Raw genomic sequence first — 16,795 nt, 5'->3', positions numbered from 1 at the left:
TATATATCCCATTTCTACGTAAGTCCAATTTCCGTGTTGTTAGTTCCACGTTTAGGAAAATAAACGTTGAAAATACGGCGTATTAGTAAAAATTAAAGCACTATGATATTAACGTTTTCTATGCATCGGCTTCGATTGGTTAGGTGGGTTGCCTGGGCTCATACATTTCTAGTTAGGCAAAACAGTTGTACTTTTTACGGAGTGCGCAAATCGAGAGGTTGTTGCCTTACCTGGAGGTGGTTCCGAGGATCAATATCCTCGCGGCCCCGTCTCTGACCAGGTCTGCTGGTTGGTGGTTTGATCAACCAGGCTGTTAGACGCCGCTACTCGCTCTCTGACGTATGGGATCAGCTCAGGGATCTTCTGTATGTGTACTCACTACCTTCTCTTCTTCATAATGCACCGCAATTTTAACGTTTTCGTCCACTGCGTTGAAAAAATTCCGGGGCTTTAGTTGACTTAAAAAAGCGCCGCGATAGTCATGCTCCCTGGAACCAACGGGGGTCGTTGTCAGTAAGTAAAGTAAGGCGACCTACGGTCTGGATAGGTTCAACCACTTCAAATTTAACGCTTGTCAAATCCTGAGAGCAGGTTGGTGAGAGAGAGATGGTGCAATGTGAGGCGTGACTCACTACACTATATACACCAGGCTGGCACTCCAACAGGTGTGCTATGGTTCCTCACACCTGTTGCTCTTGAGCATGGGGGTCTCTAAAGAGATAGGCACGTTAATGATCTATCTCTCTCCCTCTCTCTCTCTCTCTCTCTCTCTCTCTCTCTCTCTCTCTCTCTCTCTCTCTCTCTCTCTCTCTCTCTCTCTCTCTCTCTCTCTCTCTCTCTCTCTCTCTCTCTCTCTCTCCCTCTCTCCCTCTCTCCCTCTCTCCCTCTCTCCCTCTCTCCCTCTCTCCCTCTCTCCCTCCCTCTCTCTCTCTCTCTCTCTCTCTCTCTCTCTCTCTCTCTCTCTCTCTCTCTCTCTCTCTCTCTCTCTCTCTCTCTCTCTCTCTCTCTCTCTCTCTCTCTCTCTCTCTCAGTTACTGCTGAGAAAAATAATCGTGTTTGAGATAAGATTATCGTTAGCCACCTGATATGACAGCATTGTTGGAGACAAAGCCCCACGATGAGAGAGCATTGTGACTGACGCTCCCTTCATTAATACTACACACGAGAGAGAGAGATTGTAAAACAGGTGCAGTGTTCGTATTTATGAGAGACGCGCGGTATTCATAAGGTAGTAGGCTACCGGTATTCAATTTCCATTCATTAAAGCAACAGCTGATCGTTACACTACACAAGCATAGCAAACGTAAGCTGGTGGGTCAGACGCGGCTGTGTGACGTCACTTTAGTATAATGAACCGTAAAACGTTACCCGATTGGTCAGATGGCTATACAACGTCACTTGTAGTTCCGGCCAATAAGAATTTGATGTATAGTTAGCCAAAAGTACTAAATAAACACCCAACCTAACTTAATTTAGCCTAAATTAAGTCACGTTGCTTTAAGTTACGTAAGTTACGTTACGTTAAGTTGCTTTCCCAACGGGTGTTGGGAAAGCATTTATAAAGGCGGGATTTGAAGAGAAAAACGTCACGGAAGTCAGATTTGGGAGGAGAAGGGCTCCCAGAGCCCACTGCAGGTCCATTGACGATGGTGGTAGATAACTGTGGTGGTGACGATGGTGGTAGATAACTGTGGTGGTGACGATGGTGGTAGATAACTGTGGTGGTGACGATGGTGGTAGATAACTGTGGTGGTGACGATGGTGGTAGATAACTGTGGTGGTGACGATGGTGGAAGGGGCGGCGTCACCAGGCGTGACTAACCCGACACCCTCACACAAGGGGGGAGGAGGAGAGTGTCTATCAACATGTCATGTGAGGGAACACCGGACCAGTGTAAACAAAGCCTCAGTGCTCTGCTTGGACCCTCTGTTGATAAAATTATATTTTCATTTATAATAATAATTATTATTATCTAATTATTATTATTACTCGGTTTCTTACCTTCGTGGGATGGGTGAACACACACACACACCAAGTTTTCTTTTAGCGTAAGAATAGTGGGGAAATGGAATGAACTAAAGAAGCAGGTTGTGGAAGCAAACTCCACACATAATTTTAAAAGCAGATATGATGCGGAAATAGGTCAAGAGTCATTGCATTAGACAACCGACGGATGGAAAAACGGGGTCCAAGAGCTAACGTTCGATCTTGCAGGCACAGATCGATGAGTATACACACACACACACACACACACACACACACACACACACACACACACACACACACACACACACACACACACATCAAAATAAAACTAGACAAAAATACAAAAATATGCTATAAGACTCGTTCCTGTGCTAAGGGGATTGAGCTATGAAGAAAGACAAAGAACTTGACCTCACTACACTGGAGGAATAGGGCAGACATGTTAACGACGTTCAAGATACTAAGTGGGATTGGCAAAGTAGATACAGAAGCAATATAAAAAGTAAGGAACAGTGGAACGAGAGGACATAATTAGAAAGTGGAAATACAAATGGGTCACAGGGATGTCAGAAAGAATTTTTTTTTTTAAGAAATTTTCAGTCTAGGGGTCGTAAATAGATAGAACGAAGGAGATGAAAAAGTTGTCGAAGTCAATTCGATAGTTTTAAATGTAAATATGATAAAAAAGTATTGAAAAACATAATTTATAATGTTTGTTTTAATTTTGTTTTTTTATATTTTAATTTTAACATACCATCATTAGCATTGAATTAATGATGGTCGAAAGGAGGGGGCAGAAGAGCAGACGCTCGACTCTGTAAGCACAACTAGGCGAGTACAGTGAGTGCCATCCTCTGTTATAAAGAGAGGCTCGTAGCTGAAACAACATGGCACTCTCAATTCATAAAATAATTCCACAAATAAACCGGCTGGAGCTTTTATGACAAGATCGCAGTTTTATAAAGTAATCTCTACAGGATCGCGTGACTCTGGGAGCACGAGTCAGTTGAACGTCTGCCCTACGACTCTCCAAAAGCACATCTGAAAGTATATTTACCGTGAATCAGGTCTTTCACCGTAACCTCTAAAGTTTAAGACCAACCAAGATTTCTACACAATCACATGAGGCGGAAACCCACAATCAACAATTAAATGGTGAGATTTACCAAGAGAAGTGGAGAGTTAACATTGAAAGATAGGGCAATATGTGAAGACATAGAGCTTCAGGGCTAAAGCATACTTACTGGTTGGTCAGCAAAACTGTTGTGGTGGCCTTAATAACTAACTCTCTCACGGTTAGTCCATCACCAGACCAATCCAAGACCATAGGACATGTATCCAGAGGTTTAACGCGGGTGTACGCCCACGGAAACTTGTCCTGCTGAATAAAAATTAAAAATAGAAGAAAGCGCTAAGGGACGAAGAAAGGGATTTGGGATAGGGCGGAGAGAAGAGATGGTGCCTAATCACTTGGCCGGTTGGGGATTTGAACGCCGACCTGCAAGAAGCTAAACCGTCGTTCTACCGTCCAGCCTAAATGATGATTGTTCTTCACTTCTCCGTTTATATATACTTAAAGATTGTTCAAGAGAAGAGGGTTATTATAGGGCCTTGATAGGCCTTAAACCCAACACCAAACCAGCATTGTGCATCGTACATTTATTGATCATAAATAATTTACCACAACAAACATCAGCCTAATATGTGTTCAACACGTCTAAAAAGTGTCATACGTTTTGGTAAATTATAAAAATAATAGCTGGGCACTTAAAGGAAAATAAACAAAACTGAGAAGTTGCAAAAAGCGAAGCTATGAAAGTAATGTAAAGATGACTGAAAATTGTAATTGTTGAGGTAAAAAAAGATGGCTGTTTCCAAACTCTGTATAACTTTGGCGATTAGGCTAAGGAGAGAGAGGAAAGGGTGCTAATTTATTATTGATTTATTTACAAGGTACAATGGGTTTGTGAGAGTACATAATATTGGTATTTTTACATTCTTGTAAAGCCGCTAACACGCACAGCGTTTCGGGCAGAAACGCTATTCTAATGCTCTAGAAACGCTGTGCTAATGCTATAGAAATGCTATGCTAATGCTATAGAAACACTAATGAATTAAATATTGCAAATCAGCTCGTTAGCTCATGGGGTGTAAAATAAATTTATAAACAAAGTCTTCGGAAGCTGCAACAATTGAGGCTATTATTACATAATGTTACAACATTTAGTGTCTTGAGAGAATGTTCTTTGTTACTTGAGTAACAAACAGCACTACCATAGGAAGAGTGTGACGCAGAGGTGAAGATTGTGCCCTCCTGCAACTGAGAAAAATTATAAGTATTATCGGACAATTGCACTTTCCATGGCAGTAGTATTAAGGAAATTCTAAACTTGAATGCTCTACACGTATACTGTGATGGTTCATTTGTTTTTGTTTTTTAACAAACTTAGGTATCCTCAGCAATGTGTTGCTACCCTATTCTGTGAGAAAAATTATGTAGTGTAGATAAAAAAAATAGCTATAAGTTCATCTAATATCCTCATCTCACAGGATGGTCTCCACTAGCAAAATCTGGGTATAGCACAAGAATATATATTCTTCAATATAAAATAAATATAAATGTAGTATTTTCCCCCTTGTAAATTTATGTAAATATGATCTTTTATATTGTATATTATTTAATAAAGAAAAAAATAAATATATTCCTGAGAGTGTGAAGTAATTACAGAGTTCAAAGTACCTCATACCATTTGGTCTGAAATCACTGATAACAGGGCAATCACAGATAATGTCCTAGCTTTTGTTAACATAGTTTACAATTGGAATGTAGATGTAGAGTCTTAAGTATAGACTGGATATAGACACTGACATTCTTACGTGTTATTAAGTATTTCGAAAGATATATTTAAGAAATATAAATGTACCCTCATTTCTGTTGGTTGTAGAGGAGTCTTGGATTCATTAGAGAATAGATCAATCTATCAGCATATTGTGGACGAATGGAAGTAGATCATTAGGCAAGTAAAGAAAATTGAAGAAACCCAAGATTTATTCGAGTCCTTTCACACACTGAACATGATTGAAGCATACCAGGGAGGTATGATAAGGGAGCCAGTCGGCCGAGCGGACAGCACGCTGGACTTGTGATCCTGTGGTCCTGGGTTCGATCCCAGGCGCCGGCGAGAAACATTGGGCAGAGTTTCTTTCACCCTATGCCCCTGTTACCTAGCAGTAAAATAGGTACCTGGGTGTTAGTCAGCTGTCACGGACTGCTTCCTGGGGGGTGGAGGCCTGGTCGAGGACCGGGCCGCGGGGACACTAAAAAGCCCCGAAATCATCTCAAGATAACCTCAAGAAGAGATAAGATACCAATGCATGACAGGATATAACAAGGGGCCTATTAATATTGTACTAAATATATCAAATATGATAGGTTTGGACTCAGAAAAGACCTTTGTAAATGCATGTTTGAAATTTTTTTTGTAGATTAATGAGCAAAGTATCGGTCAATATAACGGACGTGGAATTGCTAGATTGTTTCAACTGTAGATTGGAGATATATGCATAAATGAGTTTATAACTGCCTCGCATGGGCCTATAGACCTATGCAATTTAATGTATTCCTGTGCTCTTATGAGGCTATTGTTGTTGTTGTTGTAGCGAACAAGCCATATGATAGTATGAGGTCGATCAGAGTGTTCACCTAGCTTTGAGCCCAATTAAGACAAGAATCAAGTTGTTTCAATAGGAAATATGCCTCACTCAAAAGTTTCTAATGACAATACACCAACAGAACACCAAGACAATGTCGAGTACACAATGTGTCAACTTTGTGAAAGAGAAAACATGCACTCTCTTGAACATTATATTGTAGAATGTCCCATATTGACTGACTTTCGCCCTCCTGGGCTAAGGTATGCTGAACTGTGTAATTACTATATGAGTACTGGAACACTTGATGATATATTGGACTTGTATCCAAGATTGACCATGTAATATATCAATTATACAATGTATATATATGATGTAACTATATAACCTGAGCTTGAAAAAGCACCTTCATCACATTCAGTGATTAAGTGCTTAATTGCACACTAGTTTCCTAGTGTGCATCACTTAATTGCACCTTGTCAGAGTAAATGAGACAAATGTATGTGAATGCATGTGTGTGTATATATGTATGTATGTGTGTGTGTGTGTATGTATATGTATGGGTATAAAGTATATATGGAAGCTGATCAGAATTACATTTCACCTTTGTGAATGTACATTATTGACACTGTAAAAGACACATCAAACACTTTATGTAGGGCATACGTAAATCTGTGTATCTATGTATTTACGTATGTAGGTTAGCTTAACATTTTAAAAGCACCGAATCACCTTCTGTGGTTGAGTGTTCAATAAACCCTTGAACTATATATTTAACACATCTCTAACCCTGTCCATGGAGGACAGAAGAAAATGTATATATGCTGGTTAGCATTGTAAATGTGTGGTCACGTCTGTGGTAGAAAATAATAATAATAATAAAAAGAGCACCAAGACACACTGACCACAAACCCCTCCTTCATATGTAGAAAGGGAAATCATAGGTGGAAGGCCTCGCTCGACATGAGACTATGATCACCGTAAACATTGCGGCCGATATGGCGATGACTGTTAAATATGTCAGGAATGTAAAATGTGCTGAGTGTCGCGTTCTCATAACGCTAGATCACTGTGTTCTAGAATGTGTAGGCTGTCGCTTGCTCATTCTCTAGACTAGTGTTCTAGAATGTGTAGGCTGTCGCTTGCTCATTCTCTAGATCACTGTGTTCTAGAATGTGTAGGCTGTCGCTTGCTCATTCTCTAGATCACTGTGTTCTAGAATGTGTAGGCTGTCGCTTGCTCATTCTCTAGACTAGTGTTCTAGAATGTATAGGCTGTCGCTTGCTCATTCTCTAGATCACTGTTCTAGAATGTGAAGTGATAGATGAATTTATAGATAAGGAAATTTGTAATGTTCCTCAGCGTTATTATATGGACGTGTAAACTATGTATGAGGATACAATTTTGACGAGGTTCACAATCTTTGTCACAAGTATGTTATGAGTGTGATGTATGGCTAGCGTGTTGTTATACAATAGTAATAGCCCCTTGAGAGACGTGCAACAGAAAATGGAAGTAGTAACCTGTTGAGAGCTCCTTGAAAGACATGCAATAGAGAACTTGAACTTGATGAACTGTAACAAGTGGTGTACAGTTCTAACAAGAGCAGTACAGTATACTGAGGTCATGACCTAAGTGCTTTGGCAGTCTCCTCAGAACTCAAAGCATCTGTGTAATTCGTGTGACCATCTACAATAAGGAGCAGTGCCAGGCCTCTGTTCATTCTGAACTCATTAAGATGGCTAAAATCGTTCAGATTAAAGCAAAAGAAAAGATAAAAAAAGGACTGGTATATGGTTCTATCTAGGCTGGAGACAAAACCACAAAAGCCATTATAAACAAATGGTAGAAGCAAGTCAGAGCAAGAGCAAGTAGAGCAAGTCTAAGCCTCACCCTGAACTCTTCCAAGTGCGAAATAACCTCCACCATTCAGCACATTATAGAGCAAATAAAGGTTGTTTTGCCTGATATTCATACAACCAATCCTGAGGACAGCACACTCCTAGGTGCTCCTCTTGGAAGGAATGCCATCGACGGGGTCCTTGGTAAGAAGATCACTGACCTGAAGAGGATGAACAAGAGGATTGAAGACATCGATGCTCATGATGCACTTTACCTCATCACTAGATGCTTGTCCCTTCCCAGGCTGACCTACTTTATTAGATGTTCGCCATCTTTCAATAATATTAAATTAGAAGAGTACGACAGCTTGCTGAAATGAATGCTAGAAAAAAACCTCAACCTTTCTCTCAGCGACTCACAGTGGAAACAGGCCTCCCTTCCTGTCAGACTCGGGGGGCCTTGGCGTGCGCACAGCGACACAAATTGCTGTACCAGCGTTCCTGTCCTCTTCAGTGGCGTCTGACAAATTGGTGAAGGAAATAATACCTGAGCACCTAGTTCAACGGGCAGGGGTACATGATCCCAGCCACACAGACTGAACAACCAAATGGGTATCTCTCGCAAGACCAGCACCCCAACCACCGCCTTCTGAAGCCCATAAGCAATCCAGCTGGGATCGCCCCATTGCTGACCAAGAAGCTGCGACAACACCACATGACACTGCTCGACTCAGAGCTATAGCAGCTCCCCATGCAGGTGACTTCCTATTAGCAACCCCAATGTCAGCAACCGGCACCCGTCTCACACCGCAGGCCCTCCGAATTGCTGTGGCTCTCCACCTCACTGCCCCAATCCACACCGAATACAGGTGTATTTGCGGCGAGGCAGTGACCGACAGGTACGGACGGCATGGTCTTCTCTACCAAAAGACAGGAGGATGGCATGCCAGACACGGCGAGGTTAACGACATTATTAAGAGAAGCCTTACCACAGCTGGTTGTCCAGCAGAGAGAGAGCCCCCGTTACCTAATGCCCCGCAGCTCTGACGAGCCTGTCGGTCGCCCAGACGGGATCACGGTGAACCCCTGGAAGAATGGTAGACAGTTGGTGTGGGACTACACTTGCGTTTCAACTTTAGCCAACACCTATGTTGACTTCAGTGCTGCACAGGCAGGAGGTGCTGCCAATCACCGGAAAGCAGCCAAGTCACGTAAATACAGAGACCTTGAGCACCACTACAATTTTGTCCTCATTGCTTCAGAGACACTTGGTGCCTGGGGTAAAAGTGCTGCTGTTTTTTTTTAAGGAGTTGGGGTCCAAGCTAACTGAAATAACTAAAAACCCTAGAGCTGCCAGTTTTCTCTTTCAGCATCTTAGTGTGGCGATCCAGAGAGGAAATGCTCACTGCATCCATGGTTCCTTCCCGCCATCTGAGGAGCTGGAGGAGCTCTACAACTTGTGAAAAGTAGCCATGTACCCTGCATGTAACCAATGTTGTATCCCTTTTTGTATAATGAAATTTTCAAATAAAGTTAGATATATATATACACACATTCTAAAAGAATAGGGGTGGTAGGAGAAGAAAATATCAAAGTGTTCAGTGTGGATCCACAAGGTTTTCTCTGAGTACTCTTTATTTTCTTCTCCGAGGCTATGGGTCCCTACACTTGCATCAGAGGTGGTACCCCTTCTAGGGGTACATATATATATATATATATATATATATATATATATATATATATATATATATATATATATATATATATAAAGACAAATTATGTCTATATATAATCGTTCTCGGCAACCAGCGCTTGCAAGTGTGATCTGGGCTAGCTCGTGAAATTAGGGTAAGGCACTAGTGTTGCTTTCCATTTATTCTCTTATTTGCGAAAGTTTTGCATGGTCACAGCCTCGTGCCTTATCATCGCGATAGTTTAAATGTGTCGTTAGCTGGCAGCTGTTCTTAACACATGGCACTTTAAATGTTATCTAATAATAATATCACAGGGGATTTTGTTGCCTATCTTAACACAAAATTAGGCTAGCTTAGGTTAGATTTGGATATGTTAAATCAATTATATTAAGCGAATCTCTTTTCGATTATATATCTTTCAGCATGAAACAGTCATTAAGCATGTAAATAAACTTGTTTCTAAATAGCTCTACTCTTCATGCCCCTCAATCTAAGTAGTATTGTGCCTCATCAACTTATTTCCAAATAACACAACTCTTTTGGCAAAAGGCCTGTATATAATTTATTCTTTATTAAATAATATATATATATATTTAAATAATATACAAAATCAAGTGGAGTTCCACAAGGCTCGGTGATGGGACCGCTGCTGTTCCTAGTTTGTGAACGATTTACCCGAGGGAGAGAGCTCGTCCATGTTAATTTTAACAGAAGATGAAAAGCTGATGAGGAATATAAAAACTCAGAAGGACTACAGGTAAGTTACAGCAAGACCTTGACAAACTACAGGAGTGGGCAAACAAATGGTTGCTGGAATTCAAGTCCAGCAAGTGTGAGGTAATGAAGATGGGAAAAAGATAATGGAGACCAGTAGGTGTCTACACAATAAGGGGAAGGCAACTACAGTAATCGGAAACAGAGAAAGATTTGGGAGTGGATGTAAGTCCAACACTAACACCAGAAACACACATGAACAGGGTAACATCGCCAGCATATGGGACACTGGTAAACATAAGAACATCGTTTAGAAACCTGTCATGACTCGTTCAAGATAATCTACACATCATCTGTTAGACCAATATTGGAATATGCAGCACCGGGATGGAATCCGAACTCTCTGAAACATAAAACCAAAGTTAAAAAAAATTAGAGGTTTGCAACACGATTGGTGCCAGTGGGACTTAAAAAAACGTCGTCGTGTTGTGGGTTGGGTTTCTAAGTTGCTGAACACATTCGACATAACCTTCCAACATACGAGTCAACATACGAGTCATAAATACTCATCCACCGCCTGAGTAAGACAAAAATGAGTAACGCTTATAGTAGGCCAACCGGAGGCTTAGGTCCTAAAAAAAAAAGAGTTGAATACACTGAAAGACATAATTGTGGATGCCGCTATTATCGACAACTAGAAGGCCAGATTCCACAAAGAATTCCAATATCAGAAAAGGTAAATAAATTACAACGCAACAGGGCTATAGAAGGCGGACATTAAAAGAGCTTTAGACCTCACTCCCTCGTTGACACTAATAGATAAATACTCATAGGTGAGTACACCCCCACACTCTCCCGGAGTAAACAAGTTTCATATACACCACAAGTAGCTAGTCACCACTAAAACGCTTAGGCAAACAAATATCACACGCTCCACCATCGCAGCCCTCAGAGATAACCTAACCCTGGTTTCTATATTCATATTTAAATACCCGAATACGTGTATCGATGTGCATGTGTAGTAAGTGAGAATGAAGCCTCCGGAAGGGGGGTGTGTTGAATCCTTATAAAGTTCTGAGACCGTAGCAACACGTGATACAATATTCTATACCTCTGACACACACTGTAATGGCGTCACTCTGCCGCCTCCCTATCTCAGACAAGACGCTGGAACACAGCCTAGCCTTATGTGTGTGTGTGTGTCTGTGTATCCCCTATTTTCAAGCATTTTATCATTATCAAGTGTTTACTTTTTGTGGGTGGGGTTAATGCGGCAATTATGCTGCAATTAAGAAGAATCTTAGGATGCAAAATATGCTTGAGATAAAAATGTTCTGGATTAGAAAAATATTTAGAAAAACTAAACAAAATAGACAAAGAGGACAACTTGAAAGACTTAGCTGTAAGTTAACTATAAATACGATGTAGATATTTACCAATTCTGAATCATTATGTGTGCTGCTGTGATCTTTTCCACAGAAAGTCACAGCTAGGGTGGGTATGGGGGTCCACTACAACTCACAGGACTGATGTGTAGTCCACTACCATACACAGGATGAGTATGTGGTCCACTCACAAGATGTGTATGGGGTCCACTACCACTCACAAGATGTGTATGGGCTCCACTACCACTCACAAGATGTGTATGGGCTCCACTACCACTCACAAGATGGGTATGGGCTCCACTACCACTCACAAGATGGGTATGGGCTCCACTACCACTCAAAGAATGAGTATAAGGTCCATTAGCACTCGTAGGATCGGTATGAGGTCCACTATAATTCACAGGAATGATATGTAGTCCACTACCACTCGAAACTGGATGGGCATGGTGAGCTCAATCACTCAAAAGATGGGTATTTGGGTCCACTACCCATGACAAGGTGAGTATGGGGTCAACTACCACTCACAGGATGGGGATGGAAATGCATAATAAACTAAACTTAAGTTCACACATGAGGAATGTACTAAAAAATCTATTTGTAGTAAAAGTCCGAGATCTGATCTGTGGGGTTCGGCGCCATAGCACGTCTGAAGGTCACAGCCTCTGTTATAGCCTGGTTTGGATTATACATTTTTTCTAGTACCGGACCAATCAGAACATCACGTCACCGAAAGACTCCTGTGGGGCTCTACAGTAAACAAAAAAAGGACATCAAACCAAAATTGTACGCAATTTAATACAGAAAAGAAGTGTCTTCAAAACAGAATTAAACTCCACTTTGTAACAACTAGATTGTGGTAGAGAGGGATTTTATCTCAATATCAGTGTCAAGTGTGCTTGGTAGTCTAGGAAAGGCTATATACATCTTCCTTATTTTTTTTTTATTTTTAAATTTTGCCCCGAGGGGCGAGTTTATTCGCCACTCATCCTGTGAGTGGACATACCGCCATAGCAGCATGTACAACACTTTCCAATAGGGAGAAAACCCGCTGGGTTGTTCATCCTTTCACTTGTACCCAGACACAGCTGGGACTTGCTTAACTGTCTCAAGTGAACAGCTTATCAAACAAGAAGATTAACATTCGTCAACCCTTAAAATCGTACGTTATCTTGTGGGTGCAAAATGGGGGAATCTTTTTAAGAACAGTATCTATATTTGATAAATAGTGTTTTCCTAACTCAAACAATGTGGGGTTTATTATTCCACACATATTTCTAATGACTCTTAGATGTCCACACTCTAGAAGTATTTAATTTGATATTATAAATTATGTTTATGTAGGTGAGACCCACTCTTGATTATGCATCCCCAGCATGGAACCTTAACTTGAAAAAGGACAAAGGAAACTATCAGGGAAAGCGCCAAGCCATTATATAGCACTGGGAAGGGGTCAGGATAAGGATTTGGGATGGGACGGGGGAAAGGAATGGTGCCCAACCACTTGGACGGTCGGGGATTGAACGCTGGCCTGCATGAAGCGAACTGATCCTTACCACACTGGAGGAAAGGAGAGATAGGGGGGACATGATAACGACATATAAGATTCGTAGGAAAATTGGCAAAGTAGACAAAGCAGCATTGTTCAAAGCTAGGAACAGCAGAACGAAGGATCAGAGAAGTAAACTGGAGACGCAAGTCAGTCATAGAGCCATTAGGAAGAATTTTTGTTCTTGTTAGAGCTGTCAATAAATGGAATAGGTTAGATGCAGAAGACGTTGAAGCTAATTCGATTCAAAGTGTTAAATGTACATGCGATAAACGCGTGATAAATAAGTCTACATTAATCTTAGAGCGGTCGGAAGGCGGGGCTAGGAGCTTAGCTCGACCCTGACGGTGCACTCTAGGTGAGTACACCGTCATACTCTATACCCTTCCCAGAGTGACCCCTCGAGGCAGCATACCCATTCCCCCCCCCCCCCCCCCCCTTCCTCCCCCAGACTCACTCTTCTCCCCCTCCCTACCCTCCACTCCACACTCTGCCAACAGTACTCCCCCCCCCCCAAACCAACTAGCCTTTGCCCTGTCAAAATAGGAGGCGAAACTGTAGTAATTGTGTGTATCCTGGTTAGCATTGTAAAATCTCGAAAACTCAATAAGACTTTAGACTGTATAACTGTAAGATTTAGACATCTGTGTAAGATGTAAAGCAAATGAGAATGTATGTTGGTTAGCACTAGAACAACTTGTGTGGTTGAGTGCTCGATCACTCACTGCACTCTATGTTGTCTAACAGATCTCTAACCTTGTCCATGGAGGACAGAAGGAAATGTATATATATACATATATATGTTGGCTACCATTCTATAACGAATTGTCCCCACATCTGTAGTAGAAAATAAATTTATAACCCCAAAAACTCGCCCCATAATTACTAGCACACTCCACTCTGTTCCTGTAATAGGAGTCATCCAAGGAGAACGTCTCAGACGTTCTTTCCCGTCAAATGAAAGACTCCTTCAAGAGCCAGCAAGACCAGGGACACTGTCTAGACAAGGAGTCTCAAAATCTTGCACATAATGTACACAGAGCGAAGAGCATGGTAGATGAATAGAATGAGAACATTGGAGAGACTAAACCAGACTACTAGATGAATACTAAGACTACATCATAGAAGTGATGGAAAACTTACATATGAGGTGAGCTAGTTTCATAATTTGATTTGCTTATCATGCACTTCCCACCCCCATCTCAATAAACATACTTGAACTTGAACTTGAAAGGTTATAATTATTTCACATTTACTACCTACAGTTAGCAAACCGGGAGGACATTTAGTTAACATTTCTGGTAGATCATTTTGAATTTGTTATTATAACTAGCATCTATCTTTATTGGCAAAAATTAATTACAATTTTGCCTAATCTGAGGAATTCAATTAAGTATTATTAGGGTGAGGATAATGCTGGTATTCACTGTCACACAGGACAGAGGATCATACACAAGACAATAAGTGTAGACTGAAGTACATATATATCATGGTTGCAATCAATGTTTCAATGTACGAATATGCAAATACAACTTTCTATTGTGCACTGCCACACAAGGGCAGGGATGGGTTCATAAGAGATGCAGCTTTAAAAATAATAATATAAATATAATTGTTCTTCATTCTTTAAAATGGACAAGCAAATTTAGGATAAATTGTTAGGATGTCGTCCAGTACACCAGACTAACACTGTTTACATTTGGTCAGGTCTACATCAGCAGGTAATGCAGACTCCCAGAGACACTTATAGCCGAGTCTAAGATGGGCAGTGGTAACATCTAAGAGTCTGCTGACTTTATTGGATGATCCGTAGATGTGTGGCTCTTTTTGTATGATAGCATGATGATAGATGGAACTGTCAGAGTAGATTATTACACTGCCTCAGATCTATAAGGTTTTGTTGACGTTTTTGGTGTATTGTTCTCAGGCTGCTTATAGGCAATCCAAGATTATAGTCAAGTTCTTTGAAAGCAGATTCTTTACCTAACTCAACTGCCTTATCATCCATTCGGAAACTAACATGTGATAGAATCCATATGAAATGGACTATTAACCCATCACTAAAAAGCTGTTATATTTGTGTCTAGCTTCAAACCAACGACTGACCTTTCCCAGGATGCAACCCGCAACAGTTATAAAACTCCCATTACGTGTAAGGAAACAATCCCAAACGTTTCATCGTATTTGAGAATCGAACCTGGGACCAATCAGTCAGGAGCCGACTGCGGGAAGAAGCAATACCAATTAAGAGCCATGTTACCGCATGGTCCCGATGGGCACTTCCCCAGGGTCCCCACCAGCATAGGGGCCCCGCGAGCATAGGGACCTCACGAGCATAGGGACCTTATGCTCGTGGGCCCCATCACATCATACTAAAGACTGATGTATCCTCGAAGGAAGGAAAGATTGTGCAGCAGGAACATGGAGGAAACAGCTGGAAGCCAGTGACAGCCCCCCTGTGAACAATGTGTGTTGAACACCGCTAACACTACTAGAAAATTCATTTTCCTGACTATCCTCTATCATCAATATGTCATGTTTTTCCTTACTTTCTTCTGTGCACGTTTCACTTTCCATTTCACGTCCTGTTTCACTTTCTATTTCACATCCTGTTTCACCACCATCTTCACCCCGTCTACCCTCCATAGCTAATTTTTCTATTGCCTCAATCCTCTTGTCGAGTTTTTTTTTAGATAATCCAATAATTGAGTACCAACCTCCAAGTTCACTATATTGTCCTGAAACTTGTTTCCACAAGGTTTGATTTTTTCAGCTGCATTTCCTACTTTCCCTAGGCTCGCCTTAATTGTCTCCGTTCCTTTCTCCCACACATTTTTAATTTTTTTAAATTTTGCCCCGAGGGGCGAGTTTATCGCTGCCCAATAAACTCCCCCCTCGGGGCAAAATTTAAAAAATTTAAAAATGTGTGGGAGAAAGGAACGGAGACAATTAAGGCGAGCCTAGGGAAAGTAGGAAATGCAGCTGAAAAAATCAAACCTTGTGGAAACAAGGTTCAGGACAATATAGTGAACTTGGAGGTTGGTAGTCAATTATTGGATTATCTAAAAAAAACTCGACAAGAGGATTGAGGCAATAGAAAAATTAGCTATGGAGGGTAGACGGGGTGAAGATGGTGGTGAAACAGGATGTGAAATAGAAAGTGAAACAGGACGTGAAATGGAAAGTGAAACAGGACGTGAAATTTAAAGTGAAACAGGACGTGAAATAGAAAGTGAAATAGGACGTGAAATGGAAAGTGAAACGTGCATAGAAGAAAGTAAGGAAAAACATGACATATTGATGATAGAGGATAATCAGGAAAATGAATTTTCTAGTAGTGTTAGCGGTGTTCAACCCTCTGGGTTAATGGGTTAAAAACTAGAGCGGTGGATGTACACTATTATACTCTTAGATAGTACTACATTAACCTGAAATGTTAAATGGGATTCTTGTATTGTGATTTGTGTATTTGTACTCACTGAATTTGTGCACCCCCCTTGAGGGACTTGACATAGAGGAGGATAGAAATAGCCTAAGCTACTTTGAGATGAGTTACAAAGGGCTACATCCCTTTGAGATCTATTTTTTTCTATACAATACACAATACAATACAATTTTATTTAGGTAAGGTACATACATACAATAAATATTTACAAGGATTGTTTGACTTATAGGTATAGCTAGTACATACAATGCCTAAAGCCACTATTACGCAAAGCGTTTCGGGCATAATTCTTGTCTCAATAAACATACTTGAACTTGAATTCAGTATCAATCGTGCTAGTCTTACGTACCACACGAGCAGTGCGGCTTTTTATAACGTACATATATTGGAAAATGTATATATATACATAATAGTCATTCCCAAACTGCGAACGACAATTTAAACTAGCCGCTCGTGTTGGGTCCCGGGGTAGGGGGAGGAAGAGGAGACAGTCAGCTGATCGGCTCTTCCACTCCCCAATTAATCATCCCCA

This window comes from Procambarus clarkii, chromosome 19 (genome assembly GCF_040958095.1).
Source record: "Procambarus clarkii isolate CNS0578487 chromosome 19, FALCON_Pclarkii_2.0, whole genome shotgun sequence".
Taxonomy (NCBI): Eukaryota; Metazoa; Arthropoda; class Malacostraca; order Decapoda; family Cambaridae; genus Procambarus; species Procambarus clarkii.
Note: the sequence above shows the minus strand (reverse complement) of the source record.